The 26,637-nt window shown below is 37.9% G+C and overlaps 1 protein-coding gene and 1 long non-coding RNA gene across 6 annotated transcripts in view; one reads left to right on the top strand and one right to left on the bottom strand.

The window, feature by feature from the left end:
• Nucleotides 1-9,307, bottom strand: part of VPS54 (VPS54 subunit of GARP complex) — a 139,392-nt gene extending 130,085 nt beyond the window's left edge. For 4 of the 5 annotated variants that reach the window (XR_015249178.1, XM_086701001.1, XM_025931877.2 and 1 more), the window contains exon 1: nucleotides 8,304-8,443. The gene's annotated coding sequence lies outside the window, so the exon portion shown is untranslated. Of the gene's footprint in view, nucleotides 1-8,303; nucleotides 8,444-9,162 lie in introns of those variants that run through there. The other variant, XM_086701000.1, reaches the window with a different exon arrangement.
• Nucleotides 9,308-16,947: 7,640 nt separating this feature from the next.
• Nucleotides 16,948-21,322, top strand: LOC147582480 (uncharacterized). Its single transcript, XR_015248728.1, has 2 exons — nucleotides 16,948-17,011; nucleotides 21,069-21,322. It is a non-coding gene; the product is annotated as an uncharacterized LOC147582480 (long non-coding RNA).
• Nucleotides 21,323-26,637: the final 5,315 nt, after the last annotated feature.

The raw sequence follows: 26,637 nt of genomic DNA, 5'->3' as shown, positions 1-26,637 counted from the left end.
AAGCTGATCCAGAAAAATTGCACTACATCCTACTCCTCTACCTAATGCCCTTAAGCAGAGGTGGGATGAGCAGAATCAGCTGGGACTTGGGCAAACCTGGAATGCCTCACTCCCCCCACTAGTTATCAATGAAAGAAGGGAGAGGGAAGCAATGGAAAGAAAGTAAGAATTATTATCACTACTATTTGACTAGACACTGTATAGTCCATAACTGCTTGCTAGAAAAACATGTCTGAAATGAATCAGTGAATGAATGAATACCCATTATGTGGATGAAGAAACAGGTTCAATAATAATTGGTTTCAGTCCATTTAGCTAGTTAATTGTGAATATGGGATTTGCACTCAGATCTGATTCTAAATTCCATGCCTCTATCTCTAAACCATACTGCTTCTCCAAAAACAAAACAAACAAAACCTAAATTCTTTCACTACTGCCTCTCATCTATTTCATGCACCCAGTACTTTCTTCTTTTTTTCCTTATCTATCAATATTGATCCAATAAAAATTACTTACACTAACAAATATTTATATCCATCTTATATTAAAAATGATAGCAATAGTTAACATCTGTTTGTGATAACATTTTTTTAAAGGCTTGACTTTTTACAGCAGTTTTAGGTTCAAAGAACTTTATAAAACTGGCACTACTAGAAAACAATTCCTCAAGGAAAAAGACACATTTCATCGTATAATTCACCATATTTTTCTTAGCAAAGGGATAATTCTGGAGCTGCAACTTGGGATACATAATCTACTATAGGCCATCAGTTCAACACTTTCAACAAGAAATGTGTTGTGAATTCTAAGTAATAAATGAACTTATTAATGAACATTTATAAAATGTCTATTTGTAATTTGAGAAGATATAGTGGGAAGTTTTTTTACACTGGAGCTGGACAGAGGTAGTATTTTGTGATACAATTTTGGGTTTGAGTTTAGTAAAAAAAGAAAAAAAATCTATACTCAATCCTATTTTTTCTAAAAGCAAACTTGATTTCCCTAAATTTAGATGTACTGACACAAACAAGGAAAAAAAAAAAATACTGTAATGTCCTACCAAAGATCAATGACAGAAATCAGTACAGACTATTTTTTAAATCATAGTAATCTAAAATATCTCAAATATCTCACATTCTAAGAAATATTTTCCACAACGCTTTTGGAATTTTAGGAGCCAATTTCTGGTAAATGTTATAGATAGTCTTCTTTCATACAACCTAGACACAAATGACAATATACTTCTACACTATTTAAGTATACGATTCGTCACCTGACCAAATCTAGTTTAATCATAGTTTTTTAAAGTACTTAAAATTTTTTAACCACAACGATCTCAACAATAAAGCTAAAATTTAAACAGAAAGATGTGGGCTTTCAAGAAATAATTAACAAATTAAGGCTCCCTCATAAATAAGTACTTGTCTACTCATTTTGGGTATTAAAGGAGCATGGAAGAAGCTAAAGTGAACCCAGAAAATAAGAACAAAGTTGCACTAATCTGCTTTTTCCTTATATTCCCATTTGACATTTATAAGGCCGTGTCTTGGAGGAAACTGAATACATGTGCTTCCTTATGTTCCTCATTTACTTTCGATCTAGTGACAAGAAGGAACAATAAGAGATAATCATGGCTACAACGATAAAAACTATAACTATTTGTAATATTAAATTTAAATATTTAAAAATAAGTGATATTTCATGTATGACATCCTTATCTGGAATAAAAATCATAAATATCCTCAAAACACTATATATATTTTTTAAGTCTAGATGTTACTCAAAATGAAAGCAATGTCTTTTTTCCCTCGCACATTCACCAAAAAACATAATAGGGCAGCCACTGAAACTAACTAAGCATCACAGGCCGGAATTGAATGATAAAACTGTACTGTGATAAAATCTGCCTCTAGCATGTAAAAAATTCAGTGGGAACCAAATATAACTTAGATGCCTTATTTTACTCCTTTGGGCCATTGATATGACTATATTACTAGTGAAATTTTTGTCAAAGTGAATCAGATTAAAATGTTGGTATTCTGTTCTTGGTGTCTCAGCCAAAGATTAGCAAATAAATTCTAAAATCACTAATTTAAAGTTACTGGGTAATGCATATATCTTAAATGTGTAAACCATAAGACATATTAAAATGCCTACACAAGAAGAGTAAATTGAAAGTAAATTCTGTATAATTTACCCTACCTTAAAAATATCTGTTAGAAGAAATTATATATTAATATATTCTTAAAAGGAACAAAGATGACTTGGATTTATCCCCTGTCAATTACTTCAACAGTGTCCCTTGCAGGTTTAATTCTCTCCTCCCTCATCCATCTTCAATCTATCTTTGCTTTGTTCCTGGCTGCAAAACAGTGGAGAAAATTTAGATAAAACATGCAGATTATAAATGTATAAACTCCAATCTCAGATATGACCCTGCTCAGCAGTCCTTTCACTTATTTATACTGAAACACTGATCTTCCCCAATCCCCACAGTATTTATAAAAAACTTTCATCACTCTCTTCATATCCCCTAGTTTACCTACCTGCATGTATCTCATGCTTAAAAAGTAATTTTCTTTTTACTTCATACCAAAAAAAAAAAAAAAAAAAAAAAAAAAGCCTCAGATAGGACTTCTACCCTCCACATTCAAATGTACCTAATTCTCACAACTCCTAACTTCTGATAGACAATACAGGTGTGTACTCTTGTCCAGAGTTAATTCTCCAACCAACTGTTCTTGATTTCACCTCTTCCCACTTCATCCCAGCCCTGTTGTATTAATTATTCCGACTCTCCTATCTCATCAGCCCATCAAAAAAAAAAAAAAAAAAAGTTCAAGAGCTAAATTAAAGTTTTTTCCCTCAGCTCTATCTCCTTGAGCTACTTCTTGCCTCCCCTTCACTGGCAAACCTCTATTCTCTCTTGGGTCTACCACCTGCACACAATCTTCCATCTTTACCACTCACTGCTCTGGAAATGGTGAGGAATGACCTGATTTCTAAATTCAATTGCCTATATTCAGTCTTCATCAAATCTGACCTCACTGCCCTCAAAAGCCAATAAAAGTAATAAATGCAGACAGAATAAGAGAAATAGAAAAATCACCATTTGTAATCCTCAAATGCAATGACTGACTCAAGGAAGGATCATTAATGGATGATAAAACCATTGGTTTAAAAGGATGTTAGGAAAAGGATATTTACATAGCCATGAAGTATCACCCTATCAGTTATTTATTAAAAAAATAATAGAGAGATCTGTCAGTTCCTACCCTTACCAAATGATCAAAGCTGGAATCACCAACAGGGGGACAGACTACCATTATGTGCCTCCTGATGTGATAAAGTGGTAGGAATACCTATCATCTGTGTGGTATTCTTGCCAGAAATATCTGACCAGAATCTAATCATGAAGAAACAGAGTAATTCAGAATATGGAATAAACTCGAGCACAAATGCCTCTATTTTTCAAAGGATAAACCAAAAAAGAAGAGGGAGGCACTGGGCTAGTCTGGATTGGAGGAGACTAAAGAGACATACCAGCCAAATGCAATACATGAACCTTAACTGAATCTTGTAATAGTGTAGAGAAAAAAACAGCTATAAAAAATTTTGGGACAAATGGAGAAATTTAGGTATGGACTGTATGTTTAATAAGCTTGTTGAGTGTTGATACTTTTAGGTATCATAACAGCATTGTGATCATATAGGGGAATGTCCCTGTAATTGGGAGATGCATGCTTAAGTATTTAGGGGTGAAATGTAATGAAATCTACAGCCTACTTTCAGACTTGGCAAAAGAAATTGGGGGGGGGGGCGGCGAGTGTTTATGTATGTGTGTGTAGGTGTTCACTATTCTTGACTTTTCTGCAGGTTTAAAATTTTTCAATAATAATAAAAAATAATGAATCAATGAAAGTTTACAAAGAAGTGAAGATAAGTAGAAGTGACCAAATAAACGGAGGGGAGGAAGTATGAGAAAAAGAGAATACTCCAGGATTAGGGAATAGTATGTTGCAAAGGCTTGGACAGGAAAAGAAGCCTTCTGCCAGAAACTGGAAATAATTCAACATGTCTGAGAAAATTATATATTCAGAGGGAGGAGGGAATAGGGGAGAGTCACAAGGCTAGAGAGGTAAGTTGGGAAAATAACTTAAATGAAATTACAAATCTATTAAAAGAATAAGGAATATGGATTTTATCATGAGGATAAAATAGTCACAGAAATAATTTATGATGAGAAATGATATAATCAGATTTTCCCTTCAGAAAAATCACTGATTATAGCACAGAGAATGCAATGGAGAAGACTAAGACTAGAAGAGTCCAGATAGGAAACTTGCTTAATCTCACTGAGAGATGCCCATAGCCTGAACTCCGATAATGGTAGTGGAGATAGAGAAAACTAGACAGATTTCAGATCTTTCTCCAGTTATAAGCTCTTTTCAGTGTCCCACACCCACATTTCTAACTGCCTACTAGGCATCTTCACCTACAAGTCTCAAAGATACCTAAAATTCAATATAGCCAAAACTTAAATTTATTATTTATGCCATCTTTATCTGCCACCACCTGCCAAAAGTTTATTCCTTCTCTAGCTCCGTTAATGGCACAATAATCTATGTTTCCTAAACTAGAAACCCTACAGCCAACTTGACTCCCTGACCTCTCTACATTCTTTAATTTCTATACCAGTGTGGACTGTCCTATGGATTCTACCTCCAAAATTCATCACACATCCATCCCTTGCTCTCCATTCTAATTGCGAGTAATCTAGTTCAGGATTTTATTTGCAGATTAGACTGCTGTGAGAATCTCCTAGCAAAAGCTTCTTTGGTTCTAACCTCACTCAATTTTAGAATCATGTTTCTAAAATTCAGATACGATAGGTCACTCTCCTTATGTATTCTTTGATAGTGGTATATATCAAGTTTATCACGTTCAAAAACTCCACAACCTGGGCCCAATCTACCCCTCAAAAACTTATGCACCAGTAACGAACAATTCAAAACATAATAGTTCAGATCTGCAGTAAAACAAATCTGCCATTTCCAGTAAAAAATTTTTTACTGTAGAATATCTAATTCTAATTATTTCTAATTACTAATTTTTACTAAAGAATATCTGCACTGTGTCATAGTTAGATGTCCTTTTATTTTTCCCTCATATGCCCTCAACTGCAAAGAGAGAGTTGCCTGAGGACCTAAAGAGCTAATCTAATATACCCAGTGAGAGTTATTTTCCCACCTGGCAGGAGTTGAGAACACTAGCCAGAAAAATACAAACCACAGGTTTAAAACATTACTGACATTTGGGTGGCTATTCTTTGTTCTTTGTTGGGGGAGAGGGGTGTGCAGGATAACATAGGATGTATCCTGTGCATTTATAAATTTAGCAACATTCCTGGCTATATGCCAATGGCACCACACCTTCAGTTGTGACAATGAAAAACATTTCCAGACACTGCCAAATGTCCCTTGGAGGGTAAATTTACCCTCTTTTGAGAACCATTAGTTTAGATGTTAGGGCCCCAGGTCTTTGAAAAAGAAGGCCTCCAACCAGGCTTGTTAATCTTAATTTGTTTTTGAGAAAGAGCAAGAGACAGCACATGTGAGCAAGACAGCAGAGGAAGGAGGCAGAGGGAGAGAATCCCCAACTGAGGGGAAGTGAGGCTTGACTCCACCATCCTGGGATCAAGACCCAAATGGAAATCAAGAGTCAGATGCTCAACCGACTGAACCACCTAGGCACCCCAATCTTAATTTATTTTTAATTAATTTTGTTTTTAAAATAGAATTTTTAAAAAATAAGATGGTAAAAGTACAAGAAGATACCTTATAGTATATGCCATCCTCCTTTAGGTTAAAGCATTTTTAGAGGATTTTGTAAGAGGGATTTCATCTGCAGATGCATTAGTCTCCTGACAACCCTCCATCCCAAAATGAGTAAATGCTAGTAAAATGTCAAATACATGCATACATAAAAGAACGTAAACAATTCTAACTAGCAAATCCCCATTTCTTGCTTTACATGGCCACACTGTGGTTCTTTAGCCACAATCTTAGAGATTCAAGCTTCCACTCTTCAGATTTCCTCATATGGTTCCTGCCATCTATTTGTGAAACAAGTAGGAAGCAAGCTGATGACATTTAAGTTTTTTTCCTAACCCTGATATCCTAATCTTCAATGGCAAAAATACTCCTTTAACTTCTACGTGACTCCCAGCTGACCAGATCACCTCTTGAGATCACTAAAATCCATTTATGCTTTTTTCTTTCTCCATACTTCATGCTGAATACAACCAAATAGTTGTTTAGAACATCAGTTATTAACACCAGTGATCAGCTGCTTATTCTCGGACTCAAAATATTTTAGACATGTAAGTTGATTTTCAGAGAAAAACTTCAAAAACCTACTTATATGAATGAATCACAATAGGCAAATATTGAGACGGAAAGATTAGTGGTTGCCTAGGTCTGGGGGTGGGGTAGGAGGAATGGGGAGTATTGTTAATGACCAGGTTTCTTTCTGGGGTGATGAAAATGTTCTAAAATTTATTATGATGATGGTTTCACAACTCTGTAAATATACTATAAATCATTTAATTTCATCCTTTAAATGAGTGTTACTCAAAGATGTAAAAGGCTAGAAGCAGGAAAAAGGAACTTTAATCAACTTTTATGGATAGAAAAAGGAACGTGATTAAGAACAAATTCTGCGAAGTTTGCCATTTCATGAGTTACATTTGATTTTAATTCTGACATAAAAACTTAATACCTACCCAGAAATAAATTTTAACTTTTCCAGAAAAACATGAAAATTTGATCTTTTTCTAGTAAACTTTGGATAATTTAAAAACAATGAAAACATTTCAGAAAGCCAAATGCTAAGTAACAAAAACAAAATATATAAATATCATCAACAAAATGTGAAGTCTTTACACTTCTGTGATACGTTCTTTACAAAGAAAATCAATACATTTTTCACTTCTTTTAAAAATGATCCTCCAACTGTAAGGTCTGTCCTCATAGTGTAGTAATTCTTAAGCTACCAGATTATAATTTTAAAATAGCCAAATCACAATAAAACTGCAAACATTTAATCCCCCAAACCACAACTATCAACCACCCAAAATTTGCACATATTGATCATTCTTACCAAAACCTATCATGAGCAATGATGACCACTATGAACCATCAAGTAATACTCATTTCTAGGAAATCAGACTCTGACTGCAATACAAATATAGTCAAATCCCAATCATTCCATCTGTTCCATCAAAACTGCTTAGAAATCATCAAGGCTCTCAAAGTACTTTTCCAATTAGAACTATCAGATTTATAAAAGTCAACTCGAATGTCCATCAAAATCTGCAGTTTAAGTTAACCACAATAACGCATTCCTCAGCATACTATATCATGATATCATCTGCCTTGTAATCATTTACTATTGATCGCCCTGGGGTTTGACAAATCAGAAATAGAGCCAATTAAAAACAAAAAAACAAATAGTGCAAACAATTTAATTATTCGAAAGTAAGGAGGGCCTCACTCAATAAAGGACAAAAAATAAAGCTGGTTAAAGGCGAGTTAACACAAAACAAAACTTGCAACCCCAGGTCAGTCAAAATTCTAAAAATATCGTCCTGAACTCACAACACATGGACAGACCAAGTAGTTAATTATAATGTACAGCCAAAAGTTCCCTTGTCAACGATGGGAGGGCAGGGGAGGCCTGCTTTTGTATCAATGCACAGATGTTAAGAAGCAGAACTGAAGAAAATTAATTACTGAACAAACTACTGCGAGCTAAATCGCCAAACTGCAAAACACCGAGTTAATGGGGGAAGGGGGATAGCCTTCCCCAGGAAGCCTTCCCCAGGAAGAAAAACAATTTTTTAATATTTAAATTATTCCAGTAGGCTCAAAAGGAGGCTGAAAGGCCCTACTGGGAAAAGAAAGGGAAAGTTTCGGGGCAGCATCTAAGGAGGGTGATGGAAGTTCCAAAGCCCGGATCCCAGAGGGGCGAGAGGGGGGACAGCGGCGTTTGCGGCCGCCGACTGAAGTGGGGAGAGCAGCTACCGCCCCGATCCCAGAGCGGGAGCGAAAAGGAAGAGGAGGTGGTGGCGGAGAAGAGAATGGAAGCTTCAGCGCCCGTCAGTTGTGACCGAAACTCCGTCCGCTTCGGGCCGGGGAGGTGACACAGGGGGTGGGGTCTCAGGCCCTCTCTCCACAGGAGGTCGGGGTGAGGGTGGGCCGCGAAGCGCCGGGGGGGTCAAGTGGGGCCGGCCCGACACCTACCTGCGGGTCCCGGGCAGCCGCCCCAGAGCGAGGCCTAGTGCATCGCCGCCGCCTCCAGCCCTCCACGTCGCGCCGAGGCTGCTCCGCGGCCGCCGCCGCCCGGAGCCCCGCCGGGCCGGAGCCCGGCCTCCCGCCCCCGCCCCGCGCCGGCAGGCCCGTCGGCCGGGGGAGCACAGGGCCGCCTTCCCGAGCCCAGCTCCGCTCGCGGGTGAGAGGCGGCAGCGGCGGCTCCCTCACGTCTCTCCCGGGTGTCCTGTCAGCCAGCAGTTTCCCCCGGGTCCGCAGCGCCGCCTCCGCCGCTGCTGCCACCGCCTCTCCCACATCCCCGGCCTCCAGAGGAGCCGCCGCCGCCGCCACCGCCGCCGCGCCGCGACCACTACCCCTAGCGCTTCTGCTCCCTGCTCCACTGCTTCCCCTCACCCCGCCGGCCCGGCTCGGCCGGGCTAGGTCCCGGAGACAGTGCCGGAGGCCGCAGCGAGGCCGCCGCAGCCCCCAGCCCACAATCCACCGCGCGCCTCCGCCGGGGCGGGAGGGCCGCGGCCCGGGCCGGGGGGAGCGCTCGCCGCCTCGGGAGAGGGGCCACGGCGCGGGCGCCGCGGGCGCAGCCGGCGTTCCCCCGGAGCGGGAAACACCCCGCGCGGCTCCTCTGCGCCTCTTCTGATCGTCCTACACGCGAAGACAGAAACCAACGCTGAACTCTACTTTTCTCCACGACCCTTCCCCCACCCGAGTTGTTCTCCGGGGCATCCAGGTGCCGGCTTCCGCCTTCCCTGGGACTGGCCCGCGTTCCCTCAACATGGCCCTCGCCCAACCCCCGGACCAACCGACTCCAAACATCCCTAAACCACCCTGGACCTACTAAAGTAGATACTGCCACAACATTCCACCTCGCCTTTCGCCCCCTCAAAGTGAACGCTGTTCAGAGTTTCCCAAATAAATGTCCTTTAAAGGTTAAAGGTCATCCTCTCCGCCACAACACGCTGGGCTCTGAAAACAGCGCATTGTCTCTCCATTGATTCCTCCCCCACCGCGTACTTCTCTAAGTTTTCCCCTAGTTCCTGGCCTTCCTACCAGACATCTATCACACTATTCTGGCATTTAAACCGGTTATTTCTGCTCTTTGAGATACTGGAAGTGCGTGTGTGTTAATACCTTCTCACTGTGATTCTTAACAATAATGCAATTCAACCTGGTATCTGAGGACTTGCAATTTTAATCAAAAAAAAAAAAAAAAATCTGCAAGAAAGGAAATGCTTTAGAATATTTTTAAAAAGAGAAAAAAGGGCTCTCAGTCATTTGTGTTTATGTCTTAGTGTTAGGAGGATTTCTTTCCAGTTTGAAACTATTGCTTGCCTAAAAATATCTACCAAAGTTTCAGGCATTTATAAGACAGTCTGTTTTAACAAATGAAAAGTGAAAATGTAGCTTTTACAGTTGGGGATTGAAAAAAGTCGATGCAAGTTTCATTTCCAAGAAGTCACTTTGAAAACTGCAAAAATAACTTTGTGAAATATTTAACCCACTAAATAGATAAAGTTGGGGGAGACAGGAAAAAAGAGAAGGATGCAACAAAAATAGTTAAGAGGAAGTTCTTACCTTATGTTTTTCTAAATTCAGTTCTCTACAATTTTGTAAAGAGAGTAAGAAATCAATCCCCAATGTGAAATAAGTTTAACTAGAAAGTAATAAATCCTTCTAAATCCCTAATCTCCTATAAAACCAGATGAGTTTTTATTATTAAATATTAAGGAAAGCTTCACCAAATTTCATCCAATGCCAGAGAGGAAAATAATTTCAGTTTAAATCTAGAGTCGATTCATAGATTACACTAAGAAATAGATTTAGCAATTTCCCATATTTTGAACCTGTTTCAGGAAGTCAACAACAGTTCAAAAGCTGCCTTAAACCTGGCAGTTTGGCCTTTTAAAAAATATTTGCGATTATACTCCACTTTGTTCCAAAAAAGATTCCAAACTGCTCATGATGGCACTTGGATTAAATAATAATCGTGAGTTGTCTCCCAGACACTGGAACAAGACAAACTGGTTTGCTTTCCTCATTATCCATCTGTAGATAACATGCCATAGGAAGAAAATACACATTGAGTATTGTCCTTAAGTTCTTTTAGGGATCTAACAAGACTTTTGCCTTGCCACAGAATAATTCATAATCATGAATCTAAACAGAAAAGTAAATGCTGATGATAAACTTTGCCAAAAACAAAAGAAAACAAAAAGAAAATAACCTGTTAACTTGACCAGTAATTTAAAGTTAGATAAATTTCAAATTAATATATTCACTTGTCTCTTGAATCAATTCATAATAAATGATTTCACTGAATCAATTCATTATAAATGATTGATTTCATTGAATCAATTATTAGAAAAGCCAAATCACATAAATGTGTATAGGGGCGCCTGGGTGGCTCAGTCGGTTAAGCATCCAACTTCAGCTCAGGTCATGATCTCAAGGTCTCTGAGTCTGAGCCCCATGTCTGGCTCTGTGCTGACAGCTCCAAGCCTGGAGCCTGCTTTGGAGTCTGTGTCTCCCTCTCTCTCTGCCCCTCCCCTGCACATGCGCTCTCTCTCTCTCTCTCTCTCTCTCTCTCTCAAGAATAAATAAATGCTAAAAAAATAAACAAAAAAAATAATAAATGTGTATAGACACATTATTAGTGTTCATTTCCAGAAAACACAGATGACAGAAAATTAAGAAAAACTGATAGAAATCATGATTGCCCTCAAAAGATGAAGAAAGATTTAGCTGCTGTATTACTAACACTATATTTAGCACAGTGTTTATTAAACCCATTAAGAATTATGGAGGCTCCTGGGTAGCTCAGTCAGTTGAGCAGCAGACTCTTGATTTCGGCTCAGGTCATGATCCCAGGGTTGTGGGATCGAGCCCCGTGTTTGGCTCTACACTGAGTGTGAAGTCTGCTTAAGATTCTCTCTCTCTCCCTTTGCCTCTTTCCCTCTGCCCCCTCCCCCACTTGCAAGATTTTTCTCTTTCTCTTTCTAAAATAAAATTTTAAATTTTAAAAAATTTTCTTCAAAAGGTTTATGAATAGTTATTATGTTCATAGGGTCATATATTCTCATTAAAGGGAGAGTGAGAAAATTTTCTATTGCTGGAACACCTATAAAAGGCTTATGTTTATGTTAACTATATGTTCAGTGCATATTTGTGTGTGTAGCAGTAGTGAGGTTAACATGTCTATTCAATCAGTGAACACCATTTTTAATGACATGTTTGACAGAAACTATACATTCACATGCCAATATAAATACAGAAGGGAAAGAGGGCATTGGTAGAAGGAACAATCAGAAAAATCATTTTGCATTTTAGTTAGATATGAGCACTAGCCTCTCTTTATTCCCCACAATGGCAAACCTTAAATCTATCAAATAGAAACCCAGTCAAGTCCTCTAACCTACTCTATAGTTAAATATGTATAATTACATCATATGTTTAGTATATTTTATCCTTGGTAAGCAAAATCCACATGCACTCATGAACTGAAAGTATTATGCTGATAGTAGTTTGTTTCGTTATGGTTTAGGTTTTTGATCGAAGGCCCTGAATTATTTTCTCTATCATATTTAAATTATTTAAAAATGTTATAATGTTTAGGGGCACCGGGTGGCTCAGTTGGTTGAGCAACCAACTTCAGCTCAGGTCATGATCTCACAGTTCATGGGTTTGAGTCCAACATGATCTCACAGTTCGTGCGTGGGTTTGAGCCCTGTGTTGGGCTCTGTGCTGACAGCTCAGACTGGAGCCTGCTTCAGATTCCCTCTCTGCCCCTTCCTCACTTATGTGCTCTCTCTCTCTCTCCCAAAATAAATAAACATTTTTTAAATGTTAGATGTTTAAAAATCACAATTTATAACAATATTACTGGAATCTTAAACTAGGTTTTACTATGTCTTCATATCTGGTAGGACTATCTTAATGTAGGAAACTTGCCAATTTATTTTGAGTATGGCGTAAGACATTAAGACATTAAAACTATGCGTGGATATAAGCACCACTAGAAATTTTATATTTCATGTGATAAGAATACATTCAATAATTGTTGGGAGTAATATACAAGTTTTTGACATACCATCATTTGTATCTCCTAAATCAGTTGCATAATTACATTGGAAACAATTAACTTTGTTATATTTTCCTGTTACATTTTTCTTTGACTCTGATACTCCAAATTTCCATTTTGATTATCATAATAATAGCAACTACCATTTACTAAGAATTTACTGTGCTGCAAGCACAGGGAAAACCAAGGTAGTGTGGTGTATTAGTTTTCTATTACTGTGTAAAAATGAGCAAAACTTAGCAGTTTAAAATAACACATATTTTTTATGTTACATTTTCTGTGAGTCAGTAGTTTGAGTACAGCTTAGCTTGGTCTTCTGCTTCATAAGTCTTCAATTAAACCATGAGTCAGGCTATGTTCTCATCTGGAAGCTTGACTGGGGAACAATCTGCTTTCAAGGTCATTCAGATTGTTAGCAGAATTCCTTTTCTTGCAGTTGTAGGACTGAGAGCCCTAGTTTCTTGCTGGCTGGAGGCTGCCTTCAGCTCCACCTGCAGTTCATTGTCATGTATATTTTCACAGTATGGCTGCTTACTTCATCAAAGCAGTGAAGAGTGTCTCTATACTCTCTAAAATGAGTTTGCTAGCAAGAAAGTGATATTCTATCATCTTTGCCACATTCTGTTGTTTAGAAGCAAGTCACAAGGCTTACCCACACGCAGGGAGAGAGCATTACACAAAGATGTAAGTACCAGGAGGTAGAAATCATGATGGTTACCCTAGAATCTATCTTCCACCTGTAGTAATTATTTCCGTAGGCTTTGGAATTCAGCTAACTCTGGGTTTTAAACTCAGCTTTGACACTTCAGCTATGATTTTGATCTCAGTTTCTAGTCCTTTATTTCTTCATCTGCCAAATAGGAGTAATAACCTCTTCACCTTTTTTCTCCCATGTAAAATGAGGGTAATAGCAGAGTTGTTGTAAGGATTAAATAAGCATTTTAATGCAATAACTGATAACATGAAATGCTCAATAACTACTGTTACTTTTCTTCCTTTTCCCTCCTCTCTTTTTTATTTTGAGTCCCATTGGCATTTCTACTTTCAACGACTACTTTTTTGGCTTGTGTCCAGCATGTGTGTGTGTGTGTGTGTGTGTGTGTGTGTGTGTGTGTATACAGCTATAGTCATAGTTATGGTTATATGTAGTTACATATAGTTATATGTAGTTATATGTATATATATATATATATACACACACACACACACACACACACACACACACATACACACACACATAGACATACACACATATACACATACCATTTTATTAATCCCATGGTCATATTTTTTCTTATGTTGCTGTATACAGTATTGGTTCCTCCATTGTTTTATTTGGTTCTTTTAACTATAGAGGCCTTGTCTAACAAACTAAGTTACAATATTTCCAGAGCAGGATTTTCTGTTGTTGCTGCAATTGTACCTTAAAAAATATTCCTGCAGAATCTGGGATGATATACTATGTAGTAGGTTTTCAACAAATGCTTGCTGAATTAAAAAAGAAATGTGAATTACTTCCCCTTAGTAAATGGTATTTGGCATAATGAATATGAATAATTCATGAAATTAATGGATGACCTTGAAATCATACTTGAGTCTTTCATATCCCATATCTACTATGTCAGCAAATCTTATTAGTTCTACCTTCAAAATACATCTTGACTGAACATTTTTTTTTCCACTTACATTGCATCCACCCTGGTCCAAGCCATCTTGCCTACAGGGCCCCTAACTACACTATACACCGCTCGTTATAGGAAGCACCATTCAGAGACCACAGTGTGAATGATGTTTCTTGGAGTTCTGTAGTGTTTACTGCAATGATCCCACCTGCCTGGATCATGCCCAAGGTCTCCTAGCCTTTGTCCCCTACCAATCTATTCTCAACATAATAGTGAGCTTGATCCTCCTAAAACATAAGTCAGATCATATCATTCTTCTGCTTGAAACTCTCCAGTGGTTCTGTCTCATTCATAGTAAAAGATAAAGTCCTTACAAGGTCATAGATGATGTCATCCCAGTCTTTCCTCTCTGACTTTATCTCCTCCTGCTCTCCCCATATCTTATTCTCCTCTAGTCGTATTGGGCTCCTTCTGGGACATGGCAGGCATGCTCCTGGCTCACAGCATTTGCACTTGCTCTTTCCTCTGCCTGGAATGCTTTTCTCCCCCAAATGTCCAAATACCTAACTCTCTCACGTCCCTCAGGCCTTTATTCAGATTTTACCTTCTCAAGAAGACATTCCATGACACCCATATTTCTCATTGCAACACCCTGCCCAATATACTTTTCTGCCTTATTCTTCACCTTAGTCTTTATTATCATCTAACACCCCCACACACACACATTTTATTTATTTATTGTCTGTCTTTCCCCCACAGGCATGTAAGCTCCATGAGGGCAGAGAGTTTTGTCTGTTTGGTTTTTGTTTTTGTTTTTGTTTTTTTTTTGTTTTTTTTTTTACCACATTACCCCCCAACACCTGGTACAGTGCCTGGTGCAAGATGAGAATTCAATAAACACTTGTTGACATAATGAATAAAAGATGAAGACAGACTAGTACTTATACACATAAACCACTTTTTCTATACACTAAGCAGAATCAGTAACCAATTAGTCTAATGTCTTGAAAACAATTTGCCACCAATATGTTATAGGACTCAAGATTTTTGTAAGCCACATTAATTTGTTAGATTTATAAAGATGATGGTCTTAGCTTATTTTATAATTGGAGTACTTTAAGTAATAACTATATGAAACTATTTTTAAAATATGCAATTATATAATGAAGTAGAACTATAAGGACAGATGGTTAAACATTTATTAGGGAAAAAACCATTTATTTAAAATTTCTCTAGGAAAAGGAGAAATTCTACCTAAAAACTTGCTGGTAATATTACAGGCCATTTTAAAGCTATACATTTCCAGGGGCACCTGGGTAGCTCAGGAGGTTAAGCTAACTTGAGCTCAGGTCTTGATCTCACGGTCTGTGAGTTGGAGCCCCACATCTGGCTGTCTACTGTCATCATGGAGCCTGCTTTGGATCCTCTGTCTTTCTCTCTCTCCGCCCCTTCCCTGCTCACACTCGCCCTCTTTCTCAAAAATAAGTAAACATTAAAAAAAAAAAAAAGCCATACATTTCTAGAGAAACAGAAGCCATACTTGGCCTCTCAAAGGTTTCCTCAAGAACCACTTTCTCCATTAAATGGGTTTGTGTCTCAACACCAGCCATCACAGAAGGAACCCCTTAAGCAATAGGAATATACATTATTACACCACTATGTAATTTTTAAATAGAAAGGAAAAAAAACAGTAAGGAGATATTTTACAAGCAAAATAAACAGACAGAGGAAAAAAAATGAGTATTATGAAACCAGGACAATTTCACAATATAATCCAAAGTAAAAGATTAACATAACAATGGATTGCAATTATATAATGGAGTTTCTTCAATACCAAAATATATTAAAACAGCCATTGCATTCCCATGCCACTGTCTGGTCATTCTGGTTTCCATTCTATCAGGAAATAAAATATATATGTTTTCTCACCTATTCTCTTCTATGAATTCCTGAATGTTAATAAAAAGTTCTCAATCAGAATCTGATTTCAATCTGGAAATCTTATTTCCAAAAATCTAACTCTAGGTTTAGAAAAGTAATTTTCCCTTCCATGCTTTTAAGTTTCTATATGAAACAAAAACAAACTTTGGGTGCCTGGGTGGCTCAGTCAGTTAAACCTCTGACTTCAGCTTAGGTCATGATCACATGGTTCCTGAGTTTGAGCCCTGCATCGGGCTCTGCGCCCTGACAGCGAGGAGCCTGCTTGGGATTTTCTCTCTCTGCTCCTCCTCCACTCACAGGCTCATGCACACATGCACCCACTCTGTCTCTCTCAAAATAAATAAAACTTAAAAAATAAATACACTCAAAGAAAGAAAACATAGTTGAAATAAAGGATTTTTGGAATTGAAGAGGCCTCTCACTTGACAGACGAGGAAATGAAGATCCAAAGGGCTGAAAGAGATCATGGTTTAGTAGTAGCAAAATAGAATTCAAATAGTAGCAAATTCAAATCAGAAGCCAGGTTCAGAGACTTCTAGTCTTATGCTCTTTGTCCCACACTGTTTCATGGGAATGGCACAGCAACAAAGTACCATAAAAGTGAAAATTTACATTAAGTGAAATTACTTATTATTTGAATCCAAAACATATCAGATTCTCTTTCTCCTCCAAAGAAAAGTTAAGGCTTTTTCTAATTTATGGAATATGAAGGTTCTTATTACTTGTAAGGAAAAAAAAAGCATCTTGTATAAAAGGTTTTGCCTGGTGATAAGTATTTAATAACTTAGGAAATAATCAATGTAGATTAATTTATTATTTTAAGTATTCATTATTAGTTCCCAACCCCAAGAGACAGTTCCCATATTTGCTTGCAAGAATGCAGTATTTTAGACAATGTATAGCTTATTTTTGTATTTTCCTCCCTTATAAATATGCAAAAGCCTATTTCCATTCTTCTAAGTTTATATTAACTTTACTTTGCAGTTCAGTCTACACAGCAAAAGAAATGGTAAAGTGAGCATAAAGGACACATTTGCAAAACATAAGTATTTTTGTGTCTATTACAAATTGAAAGTCAGACTACTGATAGGTTTTTTTTCCATAGAGCCCTACAACAAGCGTATATCAAACCAGTGAGCAACCGAAAAGCTTGTATAAATGTCTTTGTCTTTATGATTAAACTTGCTCACTGATGCATGCCATTGAGTGCTGGTTTGATTCCAGGTGGTCAGCATATCTCCCTGGTTAATGGCATCCAGAGGGAAATTGCTCTCCTCTCTGGTTGATTCCTTACTGCCTGCCTGTGCTGCCTGTGTTTTGCCCTAGTAAGTTAAAGGCTACCTCAGTTACTCACTACTTGTCCCCAGAATGAGGTTAATTTTTGTCAAAATCATAATTACTTTTAATGGTAGGCCCAATATTCTGATTCTGATTCTCAGTTTCTTATTATGGGGGCACCTGGGTGGCTCAGTTGATTAAGCGTCCAACTCTTGATTTAGGCTCAAGTCATGATCCTAGTATTGTGGGATCAAGCCCCACACTGAGCATGGAGCCTGCCTGAGATTGTCTCTCTCCTTCTGCCCTACCCCCACTCCCTCTCTCTCTCCCTCTCTCTCTCTAAAATAAAATTTTAAAAACTAAATTTTTTATTATAATGAAGAGGTACGAAAAATGTGTCTATACCAATACTACCTAAACTCCTGCACTCATCCTCATTCTCAAGTAGACAACCATTCACACTCAGTGAATTTTTATCAAGGATGTTTCTGGGTCCTAGATGCTAGCCTTAAGTAAGACTGATTCAGTTCATGTTCTCATAGCACTGACAATCTGGGTTGGGGTGGAGAGGGAGTACAGAAGAGAGACATTAAGCAAATAATTACAGGAATTGTTCAACAAGAGTTGGAATACGTGTCATGGAAAGGTAAATGAAGCTTATGAGAGCTTGTAAAGGTGAATGTAATTTAATATTAGGTGAACAGAGAATCCTTGCCCAAGGAAGTAGGATTTAAACTGAAAAATGAATAGGAGTTGGCCAGCAAAAGGGAATAGTGGTCATGAAGAGTCCCACGTGGTGGAAATGGCCAGAAGAAAGTAGGCATGAAGGAGCTAGGCAACAGAGAAAAGGCCAATATGGCTGGTATGCAATGAGACAAAAGTAGAACAAAGTCAGATCATAGAGGGAGTTATTGGTCATTTTGGAGTTTGAATTTTATTGCAAGCTATGATAGGGCTTTGAGCAAGGAGATGACACAAGTATAGATTTAAAAGATCAGTTTGATCACTGGGTGGAGAATGAGTTTCTGGAGGTAACCAAGAGAAGGTGGCATGAGCAGTTGGACTGTATCTCTAATGGACTGAATATTTGTATCCTCTGCCCCCAATTCGTAGGTTGAAACCTTAATCCCAAGTGTGATGGTATTTGGAGGTGGAACCTTTAGGCAGTAATTAGGTTTGGATGGGATCATGAGGGTGAAACCCCCATGATGAGATTAATGTTCTTATAAGAAGAGGAAGAAAGAGGTCACTCTCTCTCTACCATGTGAGGACACAGCAAGAAGGCAGCTGTCTGTAAGCCAGGAAGAAGGCTCTTATTAGGAACTGAATCTGCTGACAGCTTGATCTTGCACTTCTCAGATTCCCTCACTGCAAGATAAATGTCTGTTTTTTGAGCTACCCAGTCTATGGATTGTGCTATAGCAGCCCGAGCTGACTAAGACAGTGTCCAAGAGGTCCAGGTGTTAGGTGAAGGTAGTAGTGCTGAAGACAAAGAACAGTAGACAGATTTGAGCAGTATCCCAGGAAACAGAATTGAAAGTACTTGGTGATTGGTTGGACAAAGGGGCTAAGAAATAGGTGGATATTAGGGATGATTTTTGGTTCCTAACATTAGCAACAGGGAGGGTGGTGGAACCATTTAATGAGTTAGGAGACCTTGGAAGATAAAAAGATTTGGCACCATAAGCTCAGTAATTGACATGTCCAACTTGGGATGTCTATGTAATAGCTACCTGGAAATATCAAGGAGACATATAGATGAGTCTGGAACCTCAGAAGGGAGGCCCGAGGATATAAATTCAGAAGCTGTCAACATGTAGTTAATAACTGAAAGGATGGATGTATATGAGATTCCTGAAAGTATAAAGACAGAAGAAGAAAAGAGAAAGGAAAGGAAGGGAAGAGAATGGAAAGAAAAGGGGCCTGCAACTGGCCACAAATCCGTACAATAAGCATATACCAGCATATATCAAATCAGTGAGGAAACAAAATGTTTCTGTAAATGGCTTTGTCTTTATAATTAAACTAGCTCACTAATGTGTGTCAGTGAGTGCTGGTTTGATTCCAAGTGGTCATCATATTTCTCTGGTTAATAGATTAGATTCTGAGAGAAGGAAAAGTAACCAAGGGAAACTAGAAAAAGGAGCCAGAGAAATAAGAAGAAAGCCAGGAGACTATAAGGTCACAGAAAAGAAAAGAAGTATTTTTTTTTTAAAGCTAGGAATGGTCAACTATGGCAAACAAGATGTGTGCTGTTCATTAGATTTAGCAGCATGAAGGTCACTACTAATCCTAGCAAGATAAATTTGGTAGATGGTGGAATTGGAAGCAGATTGTGATGAGTTGAGGACTGTTATATGGAGAAAAATAAAAGATGAATAAACTGTTGCTAGAAGCTTAGTTGTTAAAAAAAAAAAAAGGTGGGGGTAGATGAGGTGGTAGGTAGGAGTGGATGTGAGAGAGGATTTTCTTTTAATTTTTATTTTGTTTGAGAGAGAGGAGAGAGAGACTCTCAAGCAGGTTCCATGCTCAGCATGGAGCCCAGTGTTGGGGCTCGATTCCATGACCTGAGCCAAAATCAAGAGTCAGATGCTCAACTGACTAAGCCACCCAGACACCCCGGGAGGACTTTCTTAATATGGTAGATACATGAACATATTTGACTTTCCATAAGTGCTCTTCAAAAAAATAATAATAATTAACTTCTCCGAGCATGATCATTGTTTTTCTCCCAAATATTTGTTGGTTCATGTTATTCTATGGATCAAAAGATCTAATATAAAGATCTAAATATAAAGAGAGACAGAGCATGAGTGGGGGAGGGGCAGAGAGAGAGGGAGACACAGAATCTGAAACAGGCTCCAGGCTCTGAGCTGTCAGTACAGAGCCAAATGCAGGGCTCAAACTCACAAACCGGGAGATCGTGACCTGAGCTGAAGTCAGACGCTTAACCGACTGAGCCACACAGGCTCCCTGAGAGATCTGATATAAATTAAAATTTTGGTTGAACTTGACCAAAAAGTCTGGCTTGGGCAACAATAAAAAGAGGAGGGAGTAATTTATTGCCATTTATTGCCATCATGTCATTAAAAAGTCTGTGGTTAAGGATGACTTAGGACATGATGAGATTTAAAGGCTCAAATGATCAAGTAAGAACCAATTCTTCTCCCCCGCCCCCACAACCAGCTTTGCTGTCATCCATTTATTCATTTAAGAATATTTATTGAAAAGCTACCATGCCTCATACTCTATTTTAAGCGGCTGGAAATAATAATGATATAAAATATGAGCAAGTCCACTTTCATTACTTCTTTTTAGCATTGTACTGGAGGTTCTAGCCAGTGCAGTAAGTTAAGAAGAAGAAATTTTAACAATATAAAAATTGGGAAGAAATAAAACCGTTATAATGTTTAGATAATATAACTGTGTACTAACATATATTAGTAGAATTAATTAACCAGTAAGGCTGCTGGATACAAAATGTGGTAGGTAGAATTCTAAGGCATCCCCCAAGATTCCTGCCCCCTGATGTACATGCCCTATGTAATCCCCTCCCTTTAAGTGTGGGTGGACTTGTGAATATGATAAGATTTCACTTGCATGATTACGTTATGGTATATGGCAATGGTGAAGGAATTTTGCAGATATTATTAAGATCAGTTGAACCTGAATTCATTAAAAGGGAGATCATCCTAATGGCCCTACATAGTCAGGTAAGTACTTTTAAAAGAGTTTAGAGGTCAAAGATGTCATAAATCAGAGATACTTGATACAAAACAACTGGTCTCCTGCTTTAAAGAAACAAAAATGCCATTTTTCAGAGAGAGAGGGCTACATGACAGGAAATTGCAGTGGCCTCCCAGAGTCAGAGTGGCTGCTAGATGACAGCCAGCATGAAAGAGGAACCTCACAACAATAATCAGGGAGCTTGGAAGAGGACCCTCAGCCTCCAATGAGATCACAGGCCCTGCAGACACCTTGATTTTAGCCTAATGAGATTCTGAGCAGAAGATCTAGCTAACTAGCATTTCGACTACTGCTTCGTGGAAACTGTAAGATAATAAATTTGTTTTCTAAGATATTTTGAAAGTTATGGTACTTTCTTATGCAGCCATAGAAAACCAATATATATAGTCATTATACAAAAATTCCATAGTTTTTCTATATATGAGTAACAAGCAGAAAATTAAAAAAATATATTACCATTTACAATTGCCCAAAAATACCAAATACCGAGGAATAAATCTAATGAAAGTATGCAAGACCAACCCCTGCACAGAAAAATAGAGAAATTTATTGAGAGAAATTAAAGATAAATAAATGGAAATTTGTACATTGCTCATGGATTAGAAGTTTCAGTGTTGTAAAGTATGTCAATCTCTCCAAATCAACTTATAGATTCAACGCAATCCCAGTGAAAATCCCAACAGGTGCATTTGCAGAAAATAGTAAACTGATTCTAAAATGTACATGGAGGGGCTCCTGGGTGGCTCAGTTGGTTAAGCATCTGACTTCGGGTCAGGTTATGATCTTCCAGTTTATGAGTTCCAGCTCCTCATTGGGCTCTGTGCTGATAGCTCAGAGCCTGGAGCCTGCTTTGGATTCTGTGTCTCCCTCTCTCTGCCCCTCCCCAACTCATGCTCTGTCTCTCTGTCTCTCAAAAAATAAATAAACATTAAAAAAATTTAAATATATGTGGAAATGCAAAAGGCCAAAAAAAGACACTTTTATAAAGAACACGGTAGGAGCACATACTCTACCAGTTACCAGGTTTTATTATAAGACTCCAGTATAATATAGTATGGTATAGGTGTAGTAACTAAATATAAAAAAATTTTTAACTTCCTACAAATTAAAAAAGACACTAAACTCAATAGAAAAATGGCCAGATGAACAGACATTTCACAAAAAAGGATATCCAAATAGCCATAAGAAAATGTATTCAACCTCATTGGTTAGAAAAAAGCAATATGATATACTACACATTCACATTTAAAAGACTGAAAATACCAAACGATGCCTAGGATATGGAGCAACAGGTACATATAAGGGTAGAAGAGTAAGTTGTTGCAATTACTGTGGAATATAGTTTGGCAATATCTTCTAGAGTGAAACATATGTGCACTCTGTAACCTAGCAATTCTACTCTTAGAAGTATATCCAATAGAAATGCATGTGTTAAAAAAAAAAAGGGTGTGTATGTGTATGTTCAGCAAAGACATTTACAATAAAGTTGAGTGACAGAAGCCACTCAAGAATGTATACTATATAATTCCATTTATATAAAATCCAAAAACTCAGATCTATGGTGCTATTGGTCAAGAGGAGAGAGGGGTAGTGATTGGGAGGAGTAAATACGTGTATTCACTTTACAAGAATTTTTTACTCAAACATTTGTTTTGTGCCTCCCTGCTCCCCATGTGAGTGATGTATCAATGAAAAAGATTTAAAAATAAAGCCAAGCTTCTTGCCCTCATGGACTTTATACTCTACTGTGAGGATCTCTGCTCTCTAATGTCATCTGGCTTCAGTCTCAGGCTTCGAGTGGTGAGCAGTGATAGGAAGATGACTGCCGGCAACTCCCAGTCTACAACCTTCAAACCGGTAGAAGCCAAGGCACATTTTTACTAGCTCAGCAAAAGTCCCAGATTGCCTCCCTTTGGCTCTGATTGGGTGATGATACATCCATTCAAACACCGTGACCAGTGTGAGGCTCTAACTGGCTGGACCTGAATCATAGCCAATCCTGAAGCCAGAATGAAATGGAGTCCATTTAACCAGAACACATAAAATAAGAATGAAGAAAGATGTGGTTCCCCAGAAAAAAAAAAAAACAAAAAACAAAAAACAAACAAAACAAAACAAAACAAAAAAACAAAACTGGGGCACCATTTCAGAAGAGGAAATAAATATAGGCTGAAAACCCAGCAAATTTCCACAATGGGTCTCCTAAAAGTGAAAGCCCAGATTTGCTACTTTGTTTTAGGTCAACTTCCCCTTAATCTCTTTAATTTTATCACACATGCTTCAGGCTTGTTTCTTGCACTGCTAATGTGATTCAAATGGACTCTATTCTTACCTTTTGTTAGCTGAGAAATAGGGTACTCTCCCTTACCACTTTTCTGTGGTAATAAGCCCCAAAAATATCCCTTTAAATCACTGGTTTTGTATTTTTTTGGGTAAATATCCTATGTTTATAGCAATATTATTTATAAAAACCAAATTATGGAAGCAGCCCAAGTATCCACCAACAGATAAATGGGTAAAGGAGATGTGGTATGTATATACAATGGGATATTATTCAGCCATAAAAGAGAATGAAATCCTGCCATTTGCAACAACAGGGATGGAACCACAGAGTATAATGCTAAGTGAAATAAGCCAGTCAGAGAAAGACAAATACCAAATTATTTCACTCATAGGTGGAATTTAAGAAACAAACAAAATGAGCAAAGGAAATAAAGAGAAAGAGAGAGACAAACCAAGAAACAGACCTTTAGCTATAGAGAACAAACTGATGGTTACCAGAGGGGAGGTGGAGGGGGGATGGATAGAATAGGTGATAGGGACTAAGGAGTTCACTCGTGATGAGCACTGGGTAATGTATGGAATCGTTGAATCACCATATTGTATACCTGAAATTAATATAGCACCGTATGTTCATTATACTGGGATTAAAATTAAATTAAATTAAATTAAATTAAATTAAATTAAATTAACAAAAAGAAGAAAAGAAATAAGCCCAAAACAACCAACTAAACAAAAAATAACAAAAATCCATTTAGAGTTTTGTTTGTTTTTGATAGAAACTACCATGTAATGTCAAGATTAATAAAAATAATCAGACCTTGCAAAATGACTTGTATTTCAGTTCACCTCTAAGAGGCTACTTTCAGGTGCCTAAGGGACGACTTCCCCTGTAAGCTTTCTTTACCATCCTCTTCTCTGATCTGAGTTACTTAGTTCCTCTAATTTTGCTCACTTACACTGTATTGTAATTTTCTGTTTATTTACCTGTCTTTTCCATTGCCTCATGAGTTCCTTGAGGACAGGGTTTTGGCCATTATCTCTGTATCACCAGTACAAAGCTCATTGCCTGGAACATACATGGTGGAGGGTCAATAAATATTTTCTGAATGAATGAGTGTTTCATGTTTTAATTGCATTTAATCCTGATAACAGCCTTGTGAGATAGAGATTATTAACCTGCTGCTTGGAGAGGTAGGGTAAGTGACTTGCTCAAGATCACACAAAGTAAGTGGAATCAGGATTTGGGCTTCAATCTATCTAATGCCAAAGTCTGGGCTCTTGGCCAATGACTTGGTTGAAAACGTTCATTTATTTGGAATGAGGTTCAAACTGTGACTTGCAAAAGTTTTCCCTAATTTGATCCTACCTGCCTGTCTAAGCCTTTGTGTCATTATTCACCTCATGCATCTTTCCTTACTACCCCTGAACAGACTTGGTTTTCCTTCACCTATTCAAATCTTATCCCTTCTTCAAAAATCAACTCAGATGTCATCTCTTTTATTAAATGTCATAATCATTTATTTCCTGAACCATGAACATGGTATTTATGACATACTAGCTCCCATTCAAGCTATTAGTGGACCTCTTCTTTTTTTTTTTTAATATTTTTTTTTTTTTAGGTAATCTTTACACCCAATGTGGGGCTTGAATCCACAACCCCAAGATCAAGAGTCACAGCTCTTCTGACTGAGCCAGATAGGCACCCCTATTAGTGGACCTCTTAGTTTCCATAGTAGACTACTACATGACGGTTTGTCTTCTCCGTGGCTTGTGCATGGTAAACTTAAAAGAATTTTGAGGAATTAATGCTGATCCTGGTGCCTTTTTGGTATGCCACCCACTTTCCTTACTGTCTAGGGCTTATGACTGTGCAAATCACTATCAAATGTGCCCTCATATCCCATGTCCTCCTCATATCCCATAGCCTGTGTTCTCTCTTGACATTCAAGGGGACTTTACGCATTCAGAACCACCAGCTATTGAGTTGGCAAACTGAAGTATAGAAGAGGCTTTTGATAGCTGTTAATGGCATGGTTTCACAAAGAGTTGAAAGATATAGCTTTGTGAATAATATTTAGTTTAGAAGGACTAGTGACTATGAGAAGAAAAATAAGGGAATTTATTTCGGGTGTTTCTAGAGCTGAGATAATTTGGTCTGCAAACCTCAAATTAACCAGACCCAATTAACTGGCATTAACTGCCATTTCCAATCACACACACACACACACAGGGCAAGGGGCGGGGGGCGGGGGGGGGGGGGGACTTGTCCTTATTTGTCCTTAGTAAAAAGAGACAAATGACAACAATACCAAAACATTGTCAAGGGTGTGTTCAAAACAGCAACTAGCAGCATGTGTCTTCCTCTCAATAACGGCATCATTTCTAGAAATGAAGCAACTCAAAATTCTGAGTCATGCAAAGAGAAAGATAAAAGGGCTTAGCCAGAAAAGTCATTTACCCAGCACATGTCATTTTCCACAAATTATGTATGGTTAAGCAGTGTTATAAGACTATACAGTGAGTTGCCTAGGAATTGTTAAGTATAATATTCCTTAAAAAACAACAACTTTACAAACTTGTTTAGGGCAAGAATTGTAACAACTAAACTAACCAGGAATGTCAGGGCATTTTCAAAAAGAGACTAGAATCCTCAAAGTATATCTGGAGCAGAAGATCCTGGTATGCCTTGTTTTCTGTTAAATTGCAAGCTTCTTCACTGATCAGGTTTCAAGTTTCACTGCAGCAACTGACACAATGTGATTACTTAGCCTGCAAAAGTGAAAAGAATATAAAGGGACATGATTGAAGTACTAAAAATTCCAGTTACAGAGGGCATGTGAAAATTGATCTGTTCATCCTTTTAATCTGGTTGAAAGAGACAGGAACAACATAATTTAAAATGAAGTTTAATAATAACGGAAATACCAGAGAAATAAATGATTTCATGCAGCATTTTTATGGGGTATCATTTGCAATGGCAAAGGCAGGAATGGAGAAAAAGGCTGAAGTAAGATGTATTATTTTAAACTGAGTAATCATACTTATTAACATTTAATGACAAACTCAACAAAACCAAGTTTCCAGTGATTAGAACACAGGAACTTGCAGCTAACACTGAAAATTCCACTGGAAGAATACAAGAATAGCTATTATAATAAATAAGGTTGGCAGCAAATTAGTGTGGTGAGCAAAACAGTCAATATGACAAATCTGTTTAGATGATGATGACAATGATAAGGATGATAGCTGGTGTGTTCACAGCTATTTCTCATATTTGTAAAAAAAAAAAAATCTCTGGGTTTCTTTTAATTTTGCTTTGTTTTTCTCCATTCTTTGATTTACCTTCCCTGGGCCCTTTCTAACA

This window comes from Puma concolor, chromosome A3 (assembly GCF_028749965.1).
Source record: "Puma concolor isolate L17-30 chromosome A3, mPumCon1.1.hap2, whole genome shotgun sequence".
Classification (NCBI taxonomy): Eukaryota; Metazoa; Chordata; class Mammalia; order Carnivora; family Felidae; genus Puma; species Puma concolor.
Note: the sequence above shows the minus strand (reverse complement) of the source record. Positions and strands in the feature narration are given on the sequence as shown.